At 37.7% G+C, this 19,677-nt stretch overlaps 1 protein-coding gene and 1 pseudogene across 6 annotated transcripts in view; both read right to left on the bottom strand.

Moving 5' to 3' along the window:
• The window catches only part of ELF2 (E74 like ETS transcription factor 2), a 99,192-nt gene that overhangs the window by 51,814 nt on the left and 27,701 nt on the right, over window positions 1-19,677 (bottom strand). The window lies entirely within an intron of this gene.
• LOC109571201 (large ribosomal subunit protein uL4-like) lies at window positions 2-19,677 on the bottom strand (annotated as a pseudogene).

Genomic DNA, 19,677 nt, shown 5'->3' with positions numbered 1-19,677 from the left:
AGAGCAAATTTAAAAAAACAATCAGCCTCTTTATTCACAAATTCTGAATTCATTTATAAATCCTTGAGTTCATATAGTTTCAAGGAGTTCAAATGAGTTTCATGTATCATAAATATGAATGTAAAAACCAAAGCAAGGATGAAAAGGACTCATTTTAATAATCTTTTCAAGTCTCAAAAGGTGAGACATATGTTAAACATTTTAAATAGTCAGGGCTTTAGGATTAAGATGGCAAATTAAAAACATGCATATAACTTCACTCTCTCATGAAAGCCCACTAAAATGCAATAAAAGACTTTTAGACATAAACTCATAAGAAGAGATAAGAGCAACAAAATCTTGAAAGACTGATAGTGAATGGATGAATATTAATAAGTGGTTTAGCAGACCGAGGAAAGCCAAATCATAGCCTGGCAGCAAAAAATAAATGAGACACAACACACTTTACACTGGAGAATCCACAGAAGGCAATACCAATTACTTCTGGAAATAGAGGAGCAGCAGGTGGTGGAGAAAGAAGAGGGGGGTTAAAACAAGGAAGATTCCATTAAAGTTGTTTGAAAAGCACTTTTATTCCTAGACCTGCTCCCTCCTCCATGATGCTAGGCAACCGGCCCTTCCCCACCTCAGCAGAAGATTGGAGAGTTACTTTCTGGAGAGAGAAAAACAAGAGCATCTTTGAGGTACATAGGCACATTTACTAGTATCAATTCTGTACCCAAAGTAGAGTTTCCCAATCAGCTTCTTAGTCCTCCACTTTTAACCATGAGCAGACAGCCAAGTATTACTAGTCATCCAAGCAAAAGCCTCTAACACAAAACATACCATTTACTTACATATACATTTATAAATTTATATTCTTCACAGAAATAAGAGAAGATATATCCAAAAAGCAGGAACAAAATACAAATTAATAAAGAACATTAAAAAATAAAGAGTTCTGAGAAATTAAAAACACAACAGCTAAAATGAGGCATGGAGGATAAAACTGAGGCAGTCTCCCAGGAACCAGAGAAAAAAGAGGAGAGAATGGGAACACTACTAAAGCATCAATCCAGGATGACCAATGATCAATACCAAGCTCCTGAGTAACAGGAGTTTCAGAAAAAGAAACAACGGAAGAAAAAAGCTGAGAGAAAGAAAAAAATTTCAGAAATTTCATAGCGTGGAAGGATATGAGGCGACCATTTAAAAACATCTACCAACTGTTAAGTATAAACAAATAAAGAATAAGACCTACACTGAGGCACACCACTGTGAAATATCACAATTAAGGAACAAAAAGAGGATTCTATAAGATTCTTGAAAGAAAATACAGGTCATATACAAAGAATCAGAACTCAGACTTAAGTCTTCTTCACAGTCATACTGGAAGGAAGATGGATGACAATGGAACCATTTCTTCAAAATTATAAAGGAAAATTATTTCCAATCTAGAATTCTTCACGCAATCTTATGAAAAAGTAAAGATATTTTCTCAGACATAAAAGATCTCAAAATGTTTACCTTCCATGCATCTTTTCTCAAGAAGAAACTGGAGAGTGTATTCCACTAAAAAAGTAAACGTTTAATAAAGACGATAACCTAGAACATAGAAGGTCTAATATGGGAGAGAGGAAATACCAATGTTTAGGAGGATCGGACTGTGAGGAGAGGTTCCAGGACACCAGCTGTGCACTGGATCTGAAGGGCAACTAGTTCAGTTGCAGCAAAGTAACTCCTGAGACAGCAGGATAAACTGTCATCACCAAGATGACCACTGACACTGGTCCTAAGGACAGGATGCCCATAAGCCTATTCCAGATTTTTATTTATATTTGGCTTATCTTGCTATATTTACTCACCCCACCTTCCCTTGCTACCTGGATCAGCTGAGAACCTCCCAGATGTATTCTGCTTTATTTAATCTACTCCTAAGTTTTGGAAGACCACAAAGAGCTCAAAAACCAAAAATAAACAACAGCACAATAGCACTCTTTCCATATGACCATATACCTATTGAAGAAGGCTGCAATACCAAGCTCATACCCTAGCACTGCCATATGTCTGATCAAGATGGCCTTATGTTTCCAAAACTAACTCAATACACTGCTTAAGGATTACCTGAGTAGAATCTCTGGAAGCTCAGTGAATCCAAAGTCAGACTATTAGCCTATCTCCCAGAAGCTTTTATTAACTATAGTAATGCTGTCCCTTCCTAACTCTAAAGCTAAGCACACTATGCATTTTCTCAAAGTAAATATGTTGTCTAGGAGATATCCAGAGAGAATAAAACTATAAAGAAAAGTAAAAGACTGTTAACACATTAAGTCAGGATCATGGCACCTCAGGGAACAGGTATGGGGACAGGAGGTGCAGCACACTTAGTGTTCTAAAATATCAATAATTTCTATTCTTTTAACCTGAATGATAGATAATATGTCCTCTTTCTGTTATTCTTAGATTGACACATAATATCTTATATACTCTTCACTTTGTATAAAATATTGCACAAATTTTTTAAATAAATTACAAAAGAAAGATATGGTGAATTTTTAAAAAGAAAGTACATATTGAATATTAACCTTGAATTTCTTACTGTGTACACGGCAAGAAATGTGTCCAACTTACTAACATTAGAAAAAAATTCTTTTTCACCAATTGGATATAGTGATAGTTGAATCTTCATGCTGATCATGCTTCTTGACCAGCTTTATAATCACAGCCTGCCAACAGCACCATCCAGTTAAATAATAGTGATTAATGAGAAGCATGGGCTTCCCTGATGGCTCAGATGGTAAAGAACTTGCCTACAATGCAGGAAACCTGGGTTCAATCCCTGGGTCAGGAAGGTCCCCTGAAGAAAGGAATGGCTACCCACTCCTATATTCTTGCGTAGAGAATCCCATAGGTGGAGGAGCCTGGTGGGCTGCACTACCTGGGGCTGCAAAGAGTCGGACACAGAGAGACCATATCCAAGGCAAGGAACACCTGAAGCTGCCAAAAGCTAACAAAGAGGCATGGGAGACATTCTCTCTCACAGCCCTCAGAAAGAATCAACTCTGCCAACCTTGTTTTCAAACTCCTAGACTGCAGAACTGTGAGACAGTGTCTACTGTTTCCAAAAGTGAAACTTTCATGATTTTTTGCTTCCATTATCTGTCCAAACCCTTTTTATTCACTCAAGGCACAGCTCCACAGAGTCTTCTACAATCCTCTAATCTGAATCAATTTTTCCATACCAAATACTTTTAGAAAAAGTTGTTTCCCTATTATCACCACTGCACATGATCCTGTATTATAATTACCTGCTTACATATCCAACACCTTGAGAAGACAGTAAGATGACTAAGAGCAAGAGCCCATTTTTAATATTAAGAGTCAATTACTGTATCCTCCTCAACAATACCTCATATAAACTAAACTGTCACTTTAAGGACTTGTAGTTTGGTTAAAAGAATGATATAAATAAATCAGAGGGAAACGATTAACAGAACAGTACTACTGTATGATTCTATTTATAAACATATTTGTTCTACATATATATTAAAAAATCTGAAGAATATACCTCTAACTACTAATAACACTGTAAGAGAGGTGAACACATAAACAGAATTTTCATTTTCTCAGTGTATTCTGAATTCGTTTTTTACAATAATCCTGTATAAGAAAAATCAAAATACTTTTTTTCCTGTTTAAATATAACAATGACAAAAAAAGAGAACTGAAAAAACAAAGGAAAAATAACAATTACCAAAAAATATATATATATTAAAACTTATAGGGGTAATTTAAAAAGAAATACCATTTTGGTAATATAAAACTTGCAGGATAATATATCTCAACTAATAAAATAAATTATTTACCTTTAATCAACTTTACCAATGTATTTTTATGCAAATACAATGCAACCATTTTAAGTGTACAGTTTTATGGATTTCTATAAATGTAGAAATCCCTGTAACGATCATCACCATCAAGAAACAGAATACTTCTATCACCCTAGGAGGCTCCCTTGCACCCCTCATACCAGTCAAACTCTCACAATCACCACCATACCACCATCTACTCCCCCATCTACACATCCACCCACGTGGTTAATCACCAATTTTCTATCTCTATAAATTTTCTTTTCCTAAAATTTCATATATATGGAGTCAACAGTTTTGCTCTTTTGCATTTGAGTTCTTTAAGTTAGCATAATGTTAAGATTTATACTTGTCATTGCATGTTCAGTAGATCATTTCTTTTCATTGCTGAGACTCCCACTGTACTGACACATCTCTCTACGCAAGACTGTAACCCTCCTACTGGGGCTTCCCAGGTGGCGCAGTGGTAAAGAATCTGTCTGCCAAGCAGGAGGCACAGGCTCAGTCTCTGGGTCAGGAACAATCCCCTGGAGAAGTGCACGGTAGCCCATTCCAGTAATCTTGCCTGGAAAATCCCATGGACAGAGAAGCTTGGCAGGCTACAGTCCACGGAGTCACCAAGAGTTGGACACAACTTAGTGACTAAATAGCAGCAATACTCCTATTAATGTCTTGCTGTTCCCCTCCCTCCCTCTCCATTCCATATTTACCTACACATCAAATTACCAGATCATACGGTAATTGTACATCTAGTTTTAAAAGGACTGTCAAATTATTCTGCAAAGTGGTCACACTGTTTTACATTCCCACTAGTAACTGGCAACCCACTCCAGTACTCTTGCCTGGAAACTCCCATGGACGGAGGAGCCTGGTAGGCCGCAGTCCATGGGGTCGCTAAGAGTCAGACACGACTGAGCGACTTCACTTTCACTTTTCACTTTCATGCATTGGAGAAGGAAATGGCAACCCACTCCAGTGTTCTTGCCTGCAGAATCCCAGGGACGGGGGAGCCTGGTGGGCTGCCGTCTATGGGGTTGCACAGAGTCGGACACGACTGACGTGACTTAGCAGTAATGTATGAAAGGTTCATTTCCAGTTCCTCTCCAAACATGCTCTACAATTTTCACCATTCTCTAAGTATGTAGTAGTATTTCCTTGTGTTTTCACTTTGTGTTTCCCTGATAGCTAATAATATTGGGCATTTTAAAAGTGTGCTCATTAACCATTCATATATTTATCTGCTCAAATCTTCTTCTAATTTTAATGGATTATCTCCAACTTATTATTATATATCATCTGAATATAAGTCCTTTTATATAGTCTGGATACAGGTTATGTATTGTAACACCTTTCCAATCCTTGGTTTACCTTTCCCTCCTTCCCCCTCACCACACAGCATGAAGGATCTTAGTTCCATACCAGAGATATAACCTGAGCCCCCTGCAGGGGAAGCCTGAAGTCCTAACCAAGGGACCACCAGGGAATTCCTGCCCTTTCATTTTATTAATGGGATATTTTTAAGGAATAGAAGCTTTTCATTTAAATGAACTTTATCATTTTTTTTCTTTTAAGGTTCATGTGTTTTATTATCAATCTAAGGAATTACTGCCTGTTTCAAGGCTGAGAAAATTTCCTCATTTTTCTCCATTTACACTATTTAAACATTTAATTATAAAAACATTTAGTCATTGTGTATGATGCAAGAAAGGACTGTAGTTCATTTATTTGCATAGGGATTAGTTGTTCCACCTCATCTGTTAAAATGACTATCCTTTCTCCACTGAATTACATTAGCACCACTACTGAAAATCAGTCAGTCTTATACGGGACTATGCGATGTTCCACTGATTCACAGGTCTGTCAGTATACCAACACCACACTATCTCAATTACTGGATCTTCACAGTAAGTCTTTAAATCAGGTATGTAAGCCCTCCAACTCTGTTCTTAAACCATAAATCTTCTGATCCACAGCTATGTTACATTTTTCCATTTATTCAGGTGTTTAATTTCTCTCAAGGGGAGCAAGGAGAGATAAGAAAGCTTTCCTCTGTGACCAATGCAAAGAAATAGAGGAAAACAGCATAACAGGAAAGACTAGAGTCTCTTAAGAAAATGAGAGATACCAAGGGAACATTCCATGCAAAGATGAGCACAATAAAGGACAGAAATGGTATGGACCTAACAGAAGCAGAAGAAATTAAGAAGAGATGGCAAGAATACAAAGAACTACACACAAAAAAATCTTCATGACCCAGATAACCACCATCGTGTGATCACTCACTTAGACCCAGACATCCTGGAATGAGAAATCAAGAGGGCCTTAGGAAGCATCACCACGAACAAAGCTGGTGGAGGTGATTGAAATCCCAGCTGAGCTATTTCAAATCCTAAAAGATAATGCTGTTAAAGTGCTACCGTCATATGCCAGCAGATTTGGAAAACTCAGCAGTGGCCACAGGACTGGAAAAGGTCAGTTTTCATTCTAATCTTAAAAAAAGGCAATGCCAAAGAATGTTCAAACTACTACACAACTGCACTCATCTCACACACTAGCAAAGTAATGCTCAAAATTCTTCAAGCCAGGCTTCAACAGTACATGAACCAAGAAATTCCACATGTTCAAGCTGGATTTAGAAAATACAAAGGAACCAGATATCAAATTGCCAACAGCCACTGGATCATAGAAAAAGCAAGAGAGTTCCAGAAAAATATCTACTTCTGCTTTATTGACTATGCCAAAGCCTTTGACTGTGTGGATCACAATAAACTGTGGAAAATTCTGAAAGAGATGGGGAATACCAGACCACCTGACCTGCCTCTTGAGAAATTTGTATGCAGGTCAGGAAGCAACAGTTAGAACTGGACATGGAACAACAGACTGATTCCAAATAGGAAAAGGAGTACATCAAGGCTGTATATTGTCACCCTGCTTATCTAACTTATGTGCAGAGTACATCATGAGAAATGCCAGGCTGGATGAAGCACAAGCTGGAGTCAAGATTGCCAGGAGAAATATCAATAACCTCAGATATGCAGATGACAACACCCTCATGGCAGAAAGCAAAGAGGAACTAAGCCTCTTCATGAAAGTGAAAGAGGAGAGTGAAAAAGCTGGCTAAAAACAAAACATTCAAAAAACTAAAATCATGGCATCTGGTCCCATCACTTCATGACAAATAGATAGGGAAACAATGGAAACAGTGACAGACTTTTTTTGGGGGGGGCTCCAGAATCACTGCAGATGGTGATTGCAGCCATGAAATTAAAAAAGACTTGCTCTTTGGAAGAAAAGCTATGACCAACCTAGCTGCTACTGCTGCTGCATCGCTTTAGTCATGTCCGACTCTGTGCAACCCCATAGACGGCAGCCCACCAGGCTTCCTGTCCCTGGGATTCTCCAGGCAAGAACACTGGAGTGGGCTGCCATTTCCCTTTCCGATGCATGAAAGTGAAAAGTGAAAGTGAAGTCGCTCAGTCATGCCCGACTCCAGCGACCCAGTGGATTGCAGCCCACCAGGCTCCTCCGTCCATGGGATTCTCCAGGCAAAAGTACTGGAGTGGGGTGCCATTGCCTTCTCTGACCTAGACACCATATTAAAAAGCAGAGGCATTACTTTGCCAACAAAGCTCCGTCTAGTCAAAGCTATGGTTCTTCCAGTAGTCATGTATGGATATGAGAGTTGGACTACAAAGAAAGCTGAGCGCTGAAGAATTGATGCTTTTGACCTGTGGTGTTGGACAAGACTCGAGAGTCCCTTCGACTGTAAGGAGATCCAACCAGTCAATCCTGAAGGAAATCAGTCCTGAATATTCATTGGAAGGACTGATGCTGAAGCTGAAACTCCAATATTTTGGCCACCTGCTGCGAAGAACTGACTCACTGAAAGAGACCCTGATGCTGGGAAAGACTGAAGGCAGGAGGAGAAGGGGATGACAGAGGATGAGATGGTTGGATGGCATCACCGGCTTGATGGACATGAGTTTGAGCAAGCTCTGGGAGTTGGTGATGGACAGGGAAGTCTGGGATGCTGCAATCCATGGGGTCGCAAAGAGTTGAACACAACTGAGTGACTAAACTGAACTAAATTTGTCTTAACAGTATTTTGTAGTTTTCTAAGTACAGATTTCACTAAACTTAACCCTTTGGTCTTATGCTGCTGTTAAATACTATTACTTTTTAAATTTACTTTCTGAATTGAACTTTGCCAGAATATATAAATACAACTGATTTTTACATAGACACCTATTCTACATTTACTTATTAGTTTAACAGTTGCACAGATTTCTTAGGAGTTTCTATGTATATGATTGCATCATTTAGCAATAAAGACAGTTTTTATTTCTTCTTTTCCGACCTGTAAGTCTTTTATTTTTCTTGCCCTGTACCAATTTCGCCAGTGCAGTGTTGAATAGCAGTAGTTAGAGCAGACACCCTTGCCTTGTTCTCAACCTTAAAAGGAAAACGTTTTCTTTCTCCATTAAGTATGTTTACTGTGAGTTTTTCACATACGTACTTACCAGACTGAGAAAGCTGCCCTTTATTACTAGTTTACGGAATTTGTATAATAGGTATTGGCTTTTAGCAAATGGGCTTTAAGTGGCTACTGATACAATCACATGATTTTTCTATTTTCCGTTGTTAACATGGAAAATTACACTAATTGATTAAACCTATCTCCCTGGGACAAACCCCATTTGAGACATATGATCCCTTTTATATGCCCTGGGATTCATTTTAAGTATTTTATCAAGAATGTTTGATTCTATGTTCATAAAGAATATGGATGTGTAGTTTTCTTTTCCTATAAAATCTGTCTGGTCTTGATATCAGGGTAATACTGACCTCATAAAATTCTCTTGTCCTCTATTTTCTAAAAGAGTTGTGTAGAATGGGTATTACTTCTTCCATAAATACTTAGCAGATCAAGAAAGCCATTTAGCTCTGTAATTTTCTTTGCAGCAAAGACCTTGACTACAAATCCAAAGGTTACTTAAATATCTTATTTAAAAGATACCTTTTTAAAAGACATTGATACCTTTTTAAAAGATTTCTTATTTAAAAGACAGAGGGCTATGCAGGCCTGCTTTTCCTTTTGGAATGACTTTCAAGGAATTGGCCCATTTCATATAAGTTATCAAACTTATTGGCCTAAAGTTCTTCTTAATGTTTACTGTCTATAATAATGCATCTTTCATTCTTTTAGTGTATTTTGCCTTTTTCTTGTGCAGTCTACTTAAGAGATTGTCCACTTTCAACTTCATTGATTTGTGTTTTTACTTTTATTACTTTGTTCCTTCTATTTTGGGTTTGATTTGATCTTCTTATTCTAGCTTGTTGAGGCAAAACCTTAAGATTGATTTTCTTTTTCCAATGTAAACATATGAAGCTATAAACTTTCCTCTAAGCACTGCTTTAGCTTCATCCCTCAAACTTGATATACTGTGCCTTCATCTTCATTCAGTTTGAACATCTACTTTCTCTTGTGATTTATTCTTTAATCCATGGGTTACACAAATATAGAAGTAGACTAATATGCAAGTATTAAAAAATTTTGCAATCATATTTTTTTGTTAATTTCTAACATAATCCTGCTTTGGTCACAGTTTCTCTATATAATTTCAATCCTTTGACAGTTTTTAAAATTACTGAGATGTGCAACCCAGCAGATGATCTACTTTCGCTTATTGTCCATGTGCACTTGAATATGTGTTCTAATACTGTTAGGCACAGTGCTTCATGGAAGTCCATTAGGTGAAGTTAGCTCATGCTGTTATTCAAGTTTTTGATATCCTCATTGATTTTCTAATTAATCTATCAATTACTGAGTGAGGAATGCTGCAAACTCCATTACTGTGGGTTTATCTATTCTTTCAGTTCTATCAGTTTATGTTTTATGTATTTTGAAGCTCTCATGTTGAATGAGAAAACATTTAGTTTTCAAGAAGACTTAACAAATGTTAAGTCTTCTTGAAAAGATGGTCCTTTTATCATTTATGAAATGTCTACCTTTATCCCTGGTCTTGTCTTGAAACCACTTCACCTTGTTTTATGATTAATATTTGCATGGTATCATCTATATCTATACTTTTACTTTTAAACTGTGTGGTTATACTTAACATGAGTTCTTTGGATGAAACTAACAGATGTGGCTTTTTAAAAAAATCGAATCTGCATTTTAAACAATATCTTCATTTAAATTGGGCTATTTAGAATACTTATATTTAATATTATCAATAAACAAGGTTTAAATCTACCATGTTATTTACTTCATTTATTCCTTAATCCTTTCATTCTCAGTCTTGTTTTTAATTAAGAAATTTTTTTAGTATCCATTTTAATTCTATTTAATTTATACATAGTAATGGCTTACTATCTATATTTCTTTATTTTTTAGTGGTGCACTAAATCTTACAATGGGCTTCCCTAGTAGCTCATCTGCTAAAGAAGTGAAGTGAAGTGAAAGTCACTTAGTCCTGTCCAACTCTTTGCAACCCCACAGACTATGGCCTGCCAGGCTCCTCTGTCCATGGAATTTTCCAGGAAAGAATACTGAAGTGGGTTGCCATTTCCTACTCCAGGAGATATTCCCCATCCAGGAATCAAACCCGGGTCTCCCACATTGCAGACAGATTCTTTACCACTGAACAATCAGCTGGTAAAGAATCCATCTGCAATGCAGCAGACTCTGGTTCAATTCCTGGGTTGGGAAGTTCCCCTGGAGAAGAGATAAGCTACTCACTCCAGTATTCTTGGGCTTCCCTGGTGGCTCAGATGGTAAAGTATCCATCTGCCATGTCAGAGATCTGGGTTCGATCCCTGGGTTGGGAAGATGCCCTGAAAGAGGGCATGGCAACCACTCCAGTATTCTTGCCTGGAGAACCCCATGGACAGAGGAGCCTGGTGGGCCACGGTCTATGGGGTCACAAAGAGTCGGACACGACTGAGAGACAGCACAGCACAGAACAGATCTTACAACAGGCTTCCTAACATATTACAGTTTATATCCAACAATGCTTAATGTAAAAAGTTTACAGCACTGTAGTATTTTTCCAATACTGCCTCCCATCCTTTGTTTGACTGTTGTCATACATTCACTTCTTTTGCTTCACATTGCAAACCCCATAATTCAACTATTATATACATACATATATATATATAATTCACTGTTATTTTTGTCTTAAACAATTATCTTTTTAATAAATTTAAAACAAATTTTGGAAAATATTTACCCACACATTAACTATTTCTCTAGCACTTTTCAATGCTTTATGTATAAATTTATATATATGCTTTAATTTGGTATAATTTTCCTTCTGCCTAAAGATCTTCATTTAACATTTATTATAATATGCATTTGTTGGTGATAAATGCTCTCAGCTTTTGTTGGGCTGAGAAAAACTTCACTTTGAAGCACATTTTCACTGGATATGTAACTGTAGGTTGGTTGACAAGTTTTAGTTTTGTGAAATTCAAGGAAGTCATTATCTTCTGACTTGCATGGTTCTAATAAAGATGTCTGCAGTCATATCTTTATTCTTCTGTAGGTAATGAATTTTTTCCTCTGGAAGCCTTTTCTCCCCATGCTTCTCACTACCTCTTTGATTGGGTCTTTACTCAAAATTAACTGTCCAAAATGATTTGACCTTTACAGAATAAACAAATTTGAGTTTATCCAGCAGACTTCTTTTCTTCTGTGTTGGGCTTCCTTTCTATGGGTTTCCTTTCAGTTGCTGTTTGTTGTTGTTGTTGTTGTTTTATCACTGCAGCCTCTTTTCCCCTCAACGCTTCTGCTTCTTAATGCCAAGAGCCTTCTTTCCTTTCTTCCCCACCACAGTCTTCTTGCCTGGAATCCCCTTTTCATCTGATCTGGCTTCTAATGCTGCTGCTGTCCACCTGAATTTTGTGGTTCTTGGTAGGGAGAAGAATGGTGTTTTGGCACATGGTCTTTGAATATGAGTTTAGTAGCTTCAATGTAAGGAGAAGGCAATGGCACCCCACTCCAGTCCTCTTGCCTGGAAAATCCCATGGATGGAGGAGCCTGGTGGACTACAATCCATGGGGTCGCTAAGAGTCGGATACGACTGAGCGACCTGACTTTCACTTTTCACTTTCATGCACTGGAGAAGGAAATAGCAACCCACTCCAGTGTTCTTGCCTGGAGAATCTTAGAGACAAGGGAGCCTGGTGGGCTGCCGTCTATGAGGTTGCACAGAGTTGGACATGACTGAAGTGACTTAGCAGCAGCAGCAGCTTCAATGTGATTCTCAAGTTTTTCAGTGGGTTCTTCTTCAGGCCTTTACAGTGAGTCTTCCTATATGGTGCTTGGAGAGCTCTTTGGATCTCTGGGGTTTTTAAGATTCTGCAAAGGTCTATATTAAGCATCTTGTGAGTGGGGAGTTTGCAGTTACTCTTTACACCAAGTGCCAAACAGCTCATCTAACTTGTGGAAAGCATTTTCAGTCCAAATGCAGAAACATCCCGCATGCCTACCAGGAGTAAGTTTCAAATACTAACTTTACTTACACTAAGCAGAGTAATTCCAGGGATGTCTCTGAAGGCCTTGATGATTTCCCTGTCCTCATTAAAGAAGATGCAGGGTTCCCTGTGCTGGATACAGTGACGGCTTCTCATTTTGCCTTTGCCAGTTCTCATTCATTGAGAAGCACAGATCTTTTTAATATCATTCCACGCCTTAAGTTTCTTCAGAAGCAAAACAATCTCTTTGGTCTTATTGCAGCCTTCAACTTTATCTTCAGCCACCAAAGCAAGTTCAGGAACTTCCTCAATAAGATGACACAACCAGCGCTGGTAACGCTGAAGCACCCACTGCAGAGCAGATAAGAGTATCACTTCTGCATTGTGTTCAGTCTGAAGTGCCAACATCACCAGGCCTTGATTAGTGCAAACATGTGGCCTCCACAACATATATTTCCAAAAGCACCCTGGCCAGAACAGTGAGTCCCACCACCTCAAACTCTAGGAAATGGGAGTCACAGCTATGCCCAAGACTCAGAACTGGTTTGATGACCTGCTAATTCACTGACAGCATAGAGCTGTCCATTGTTTTTGTGCAAGTTGGTGTGAATAAAGTACACAATATCTGGTCAAATGGGAGCCTTGAACACAGCAGGAAAAGAGGCATTTTTCCAGATGACTCCCCCTTTTTGGAGTACTGGTATCAGTGAATGAGCACAGGCCATGGCGGGAGAGAAGGCCACACTGCTCTCAACCCTGTGGCTCCCACAGGAGAAGTTCTCTAGAAGCTTTTAAGACTTTCTTTGTGAAGTTTGCTTTCAGCAGCTTTATTGTGATGTACCTCAGTCTGTTTACTCTCTGCTTTATCCTATTTAGAGTTTAAGATTCTTAGATCTGTGCTGTGCTTAGTTGCTCAGTCATGTCCATCTCTGTGAATCCATGGACTGTAGCCCACGAGGCTCCTCTGTCCACAGGGATTCTCCAGGCAAGAATACTGGAGTGGGTTGCCATGCCCTCCTCCAGGGGATCTTCCCGACCCAGGAATCAAACGCAGGTCTCCTGCATTGCAGGCAAATACTTTACTGTCTGAGCCACCAGGGAAGCCCATGAACACTGGAGTGGATAGCCTATCCCTTCCTCCATAGGATCTTCCCAACCCAGGAATCAATCCAGAGTCTCCTGCATTGCAGGCAGATTCTTTGCCAGCTGAGCTAACAGGGAAGCCCCTTCTCAGATCTATGGGTTTCTATTTTCATCAAACTTGGGAAATTTTATAGCCACTACTTCTTTACATGCTTTTTATGTTCTCTTCTCTCATTCTGGGACTCCAATTACATTATATCAGACAACTTGATATTGTCCCACAGATAACCAAGTTTTTGTTCATCTTTTTTCTTTTTTCAATCTTTCTGCACTTAATGATATAGTTTCTATCCTTCAAATTCACTAGTTTTTTCTTATGCAGTACCTAATCTATTTGTAATCCTATACAGTGAATTTTTCTTTTCATATAGGATATATTTCATTTCTAGAAGTTTCACTTGGTTCTTTTATGTCATTTACACCTCTCCTCTGCGATTCATGTTCTCTTTACCTTTCTTGAGCATATCTGTAATAGTTGTTTTGAAAGTTTATCTGTTAATTACATATCTATCATTTCTATTTATTTTCACTGACAAATTTTTCTCCAAGTTTTAAGTTATATTATTCCTGCATCCTTGCATTTAACATGATTGGGTATTTCATATGTAAAATTTACATCATTGGGTACAATTTACACATTGCTGTCTTATTTTAATAAGATTTACTATGATAGTTATGTTACTTGTAGATCAATTTTCAAGGCTTATTTTGAAATCTTTCTAGAGCCAAGTTTGGACTCCCCTTTATTCCACAGCTAGTTTAGCTCCACTTATGTAGGCATGACCCTTCTGGAATCTCTAATGAGTGCCCTGAGCAGTTAACAAAAACCCACTTTTCCAACTGGTTGGAATTCTAGCATCTTCCAGCCCTGAGTGAACTATGTAGATTTTTTTTCAGTAGGTTCCTGAGTTTACACCTTTCTGATCATCCTTTGCTTGGCTTCATGCAGTTTCTTACTACACCTGGGAACTCATTCAGCTAAAGACTAGGGGAACCAAAGTCTGAGTTCTGAGTTCCTCCTCTGGGCAGCTTCTTCCTTTCAGATACTCTGCCCCTCAAATTAGTTGCATTAAGTTCAGTTCAGTTGCTCAGTCATGTCTTACTCTTTGCCACCCCATGGACAGCAGCATGCCAGGTTTCCCTGTCCATCACCAACTTCCAGAGCTTTGCTCAGACTCATGCCCATTGAGTCGGTGATGCCATCCAACCATCTCATCCTCTGTCATCCCCTTCTCCTTCTGCCTTCAATCTTTCCCAGCATCAGGGTCTCTCTCATTTCAATGAGTCAGTTCTTCACATCAGGTGGCCAAAGTATTGGAGTTTCAGCTTCAGCATCAGTCCTTCCAATAAATATTCAGGACTGATTTCCTTCAGGGTTGACTGGTTGGATCTCCTTGCAGTCGAAGGGACTCTCGAGTCTTCTCCAACACCACAGTCCAAACCATCAATTCTTCGGCACTCAGCTTTCTTTATAGTCCAACTCTCACATCCACACATGACTACTGGAAAAACCATAGCTTTGACTAGACGGAGCCTTGCTGGCAAAGTAATGCCTCTGCTTTTTAATATGGTGTCTAGGTTGGTCATAGCTTTTCTTCCAAGGAGCAAGTGTTTTTTAACTTCATGGCTGCAATCACCATCTGCAGTGATTCTGGAGCCCCCAAAAATAAAGTCTGTCACTATTCCCACTGTTTCCCCATCTATTAGTTGCATTATTTCTACTGTTTCCCCATCTATTCCATTGTTTCCCCATCTATTCCATTGTTTTCCCATTTTTAGTTACATTCAGATCAGATCAGATCAGTCGCTCAGTCGTGTCCAACTCTTTGCAACCCCATGAATCGCAGCACACCAGGCCTCCCTGTCCATCACCAACTCCCGGAGTTCACTCAGACTCACGTCCATCAAGTCAGTGATGCCATCCAGCCATCTCATCCTCTGTCGTCCCCTTCTCTTGCCCCCAATCCCTCCCAGCATCAGAGTCTTTTCCAATGAGTCAACTCTTCGCATGAGGTGGCCAAAGTACTGGAGTTTCAACTTTAGCATCATTCCTTCCAAAGAAATCCCAGAGCTGATCTCCTTCAGAATGGACTGGTTGCATCTCCTTGCAGTCCAAGGGACTCTCAAAAGTCTTCTCCAACACCACAGTTCAAAAGCATCAATTCTTTAGTGCTCAGCCTTCTTCACAGTCCAACTCTCACATCCATACATGACCACAGGAAAAACCATAGCCTTGACTAGACGAACCTTTGTTGGCAAAGTAATGTCTCTGCTTTTCAATATGCTATCTAGGTTGCATCAGCCTCTCCAAATTCCGAATTTTGGTTTCCTCAATACAGTGACACTGTCTACATTCTGCTTGAATTTCTCCTTCCCATGTTTTTCCAGAAAGTAGGTCCAAGCAGTAAGCCAGTGCAATCATTTCTCAGGAAGAACAGTCTTGCACCGTCTGTAGTCCAACTGTCTTAATCCATTCATGTTACTATAACAAATACCAGACTAGGTGGCTGAAAAACAGCAGAAATGTATTGCTCACAGTTCTGAAGGCTAGAAATCCAAGATCAGGGTACCAGAATGACTGAGTGGGGGCCTTCCTCCAAGTCACAGACTTCTCTTTTGTCCTTACATGGCAGAAAGGGCAAGGGGTCTCTCTAGAACCTTTTTTTTCCCTAGAGCCTTTTATAAAAGTATTGACCCCATTTGTAAAGGTTCCTTCCTCATTACCTAATCACCTTCCTAAAGCCCTACTTCCTAATACCTTCCTAATGATAATCATCTTTGGAAGTTTGGATTCAACATATGAATTTTGAGGGGTTCACAAACATTCAAGACCATAGCACAAATAAACACTGTGGGCTCATGTGTTTTGTTCATTTTCCTAGTTGTTTATGGTTGGAATACAAATCTTGTTTCAGCTGTTCCATCACAACCTGAAGTGGAAGAAGTCCCAATCTTCTTTGTCTAGAAGCAGATGCTCTCTAAAACTTGCATTCATTTTGTTTTTTAAATATATCTAAATCCTTTTTTATTTTTTCTGCATTAATTCCCCATTTCTATGAGACCTACCTGATACGTATTTCCTTCTCAAAACTGCTCTGGCTACTGCTCTATGTTTATTCTTCCATACAATCTTTAGGCCCATATGATCAATTTCCCCCAACTGGCCCTAACATCTTATAGACATGGAATTAAATATACAGATTAATTGGAGGACTGACATCCTCCACAATACTGACCATTCCCATTTCTCTTACCCAAATACAAAATATATATCTTTGTTTATTAAAGTCTACTTAAGTATCATTAGTTTCCTTCAAACAAGTCCTATATATCTTTTACTTTTATTCCTCAACAGTTTATTCATTTCTGTTAATTTTCTGAAATACAGTTTATTTCCATGATTTTTTTCTAACTAATTATAGTCCTTAAAAGAAAGCAAGATATTTTTATGTTAATTTTGCACTCACCAAACTATTAGGTGCTCTTATTAGTTCTAATGGGTATTCATGGATTTTCCCCTTGGTTTTCCCAGGTGGTGAGTCATATTATATTTGGTCTTTTTAATACTTACATATTTTTTTCATTATTTTGTCTGATTACAGGAAAATATTAAATAAATAATAGTGCCCATACTGACTTTCTCTCCAATTTCAGAGAAAATACTCCAGTATTTCACCATTAAATAGGATTCTAGCTCTTGATTTATATATTTTTTTTAAATAATGTTAAGGAAATATACACTTATATTATTTAGAGTTTTTATCAGGAAGGATATTGAACTTTATAAAATCCTATCTCATCAAGTATTTCATCCTAACCATTATATCATATGTCATATTAGTAGGGGTATATATTACTTGTTTTCTTAAAACTGAATATCCTTATGTATCTAAATCCTATCTGGTAACTGGATTTTTAAATATATGACTATTTTATAAATGTATTACTATTTTATTTATGATTTTTGTATCCACACTCATTAATAAGATTACAGTCTACTTTTTTTGCCATCTTTGTCAGGAACAGAATTATCCTAATTTTATAAAATATTCAAATAAAACATAATCAAGAATAAAATGATAAGAAATAAAGCCTAAACATCACTAATAACTCTCTAAAATGCCCACTACTTTTTTAATAATTAAAAAAAATGTGTTGGGGTATAATTGATTTAAAATGCGTTGCCCATCATATTTTAAACATTTATTTTTTCTTCAGATTCTGAAGCTAAGGTCATTTTTTTCCCACCCTAGCCTACACTTTGAAGTATAAGTAGTATAGATATATATTATAAATACATTATAAAGACAAAATTCTATCTTTCTAATACCACTATCCCCAAAACTCACTTTAAAAACTTGGGAGATATTACAGAAACTAGTGGCTTTTCTTTCTTCCAGGAATTTTCTTCCCCAGGTGTTTCTACAGCTCAATCCCTTATGCTATTTAGGTCTACACTAAAATGCCACCTGCTCAGAGAAGTCTTCCTTGTCCATTCTAATCAAAATACCCTACCAATTCTCTATCTATCTCTAGCCCTGATTTATTCTTCATAGCCATTCTGAAATACTTTATCCCTAGTGCCTAAAACAGTAACTGACATTCAGTAAAAGGTCAATTAATGTTTGTTGAAGGAATACATGAAATGAAAGTAAGTAGGTATCCACATGACATAATGTAAAGAAAAAGTTCCTGAGAATAGTTTCCTCCTTTCTGGTGCCACTCTTCCTAAAATGCCTATGACCGCCTTTGAAGACTACTGTATAAATCATTAGTCAATAATGTCTTGACAAAATTATTTTCATTTGTCAGATTCTTTCTTTGGTAACAAACAGTTTGTCAAGCCATGAACACATGGGGTTCCATGTAAATGAAGGGAGGTATAGAGGGTCTTCCAGAAACAAAGTGTTCTATTCATTTTCCCATAATGGTGGTACCCAGTCACCACAAGGTAAATATATTCTACCAATTGTTCTTAGCAGCTTCCCCCATAGAATTAATATCAACAGAGTAAAACCATGGGGCAAAAGGAAAGTACTTGAAGAAGCAAGTCCTGGATGATACTGGAGGGGATAGAAATCCCGAGTCCCTCATTTCTTGGGTGAATCATACTTGGAAGTGATCATACAGAAAGTGAAACTTCAAGAAGGAAGCAGAACTTGATTATGAGAATAAAACATGTTCTTTACCTTTGTTTCTCTCAGTAGATTTTGAAACAGTTTTAGATTCAAATACTACAGGGATATTTCAGTTACCAGGTCCACTGAAAACAAACCTACCAAATTTGCCCATCGCTATATCAGAGGACTGAACAGACCTCTGAACAGATACCAAGCAAGCAAGAAAAAGAATCCAGACCCAGAACACACAGCCTGACATCCTAATTTGTATCTCAGTCATAATACTAAGTACCAGTAACAGCAGTATCTTTCACAGAATGTAGAAAAAACAGACTTTTTTCCTCCATTTTCCCATCTTATCTCTGGCCAAGTATTTGACCATTATTGTGACAGTATTATTATATTTTAATTTAGATAATTCCCAATAGTCAGTCTTTACCGAATGGTGAGAATAAAAGCCAGGCCCTGAAAGTCCATGTATTTCAGGTACTGCTGCTTTCTACTTCTATCTCTTATTCTTTAATGTTATCAATAACAACAACAACAAAAACCAAATACACTAACATTGCAAAATTCTTCAAGTATAAAATTTCAAAACCAAGTTTCTCTTCTGATTTACAAATTATCTAAATTAAATTCTTAAGTATAAATAATACGTACTTAAAATACAATGGATTCCCACATGAATTAGAATAATCAAAAGACAAAGGTAACAACAAGAAGAGATACAAAATTCTAAAGTATGAATATAATTTAGGTATTTAGATACAGTATTTACCTATATACTTTAAAATCCAAAACAATGGATTTTATCAGAGATTTAAATCTATTTCTCAACTAATACTATTGTTTTCTTTCTTTTTTCCCCTCCTAGTTCATTCCAATATATGGAAGTTCCAACAACTCAGGCAACTCAGGCCCAGCACTACCTCCCTCAATGCTCTAGAACCTAATTATATGAGGACACATGACAGAGATATACAGTCTCATGCACTATACATTTCTATTCTCAAATACCTGTTTCCCATTAAATTCATTAGTTCATGCATCGATTTTATGAACAAAAAAGAAATGCAATACATTGGATG

This window comes from Bos indicus, chromosome 17 (genome assembly GCF_029378745.1).
Source record: "Bos indicus isolate NIAB-ARS_2022 breed Sahiwal x Tharparkar chromosome 17, NIAB-ARS_B.indTharparkar_mat_pri_1.0, whole genome shotgun sequence".
Lineage (NCBI taxonomy): Eukaryota > Metazoa > Chordata > Mammalia > Artiodactyla > Bovidae > Bos > Bos indicus.
This window is presented reverse-complemented; position numbering and strand designations above follow the sequence as displayed.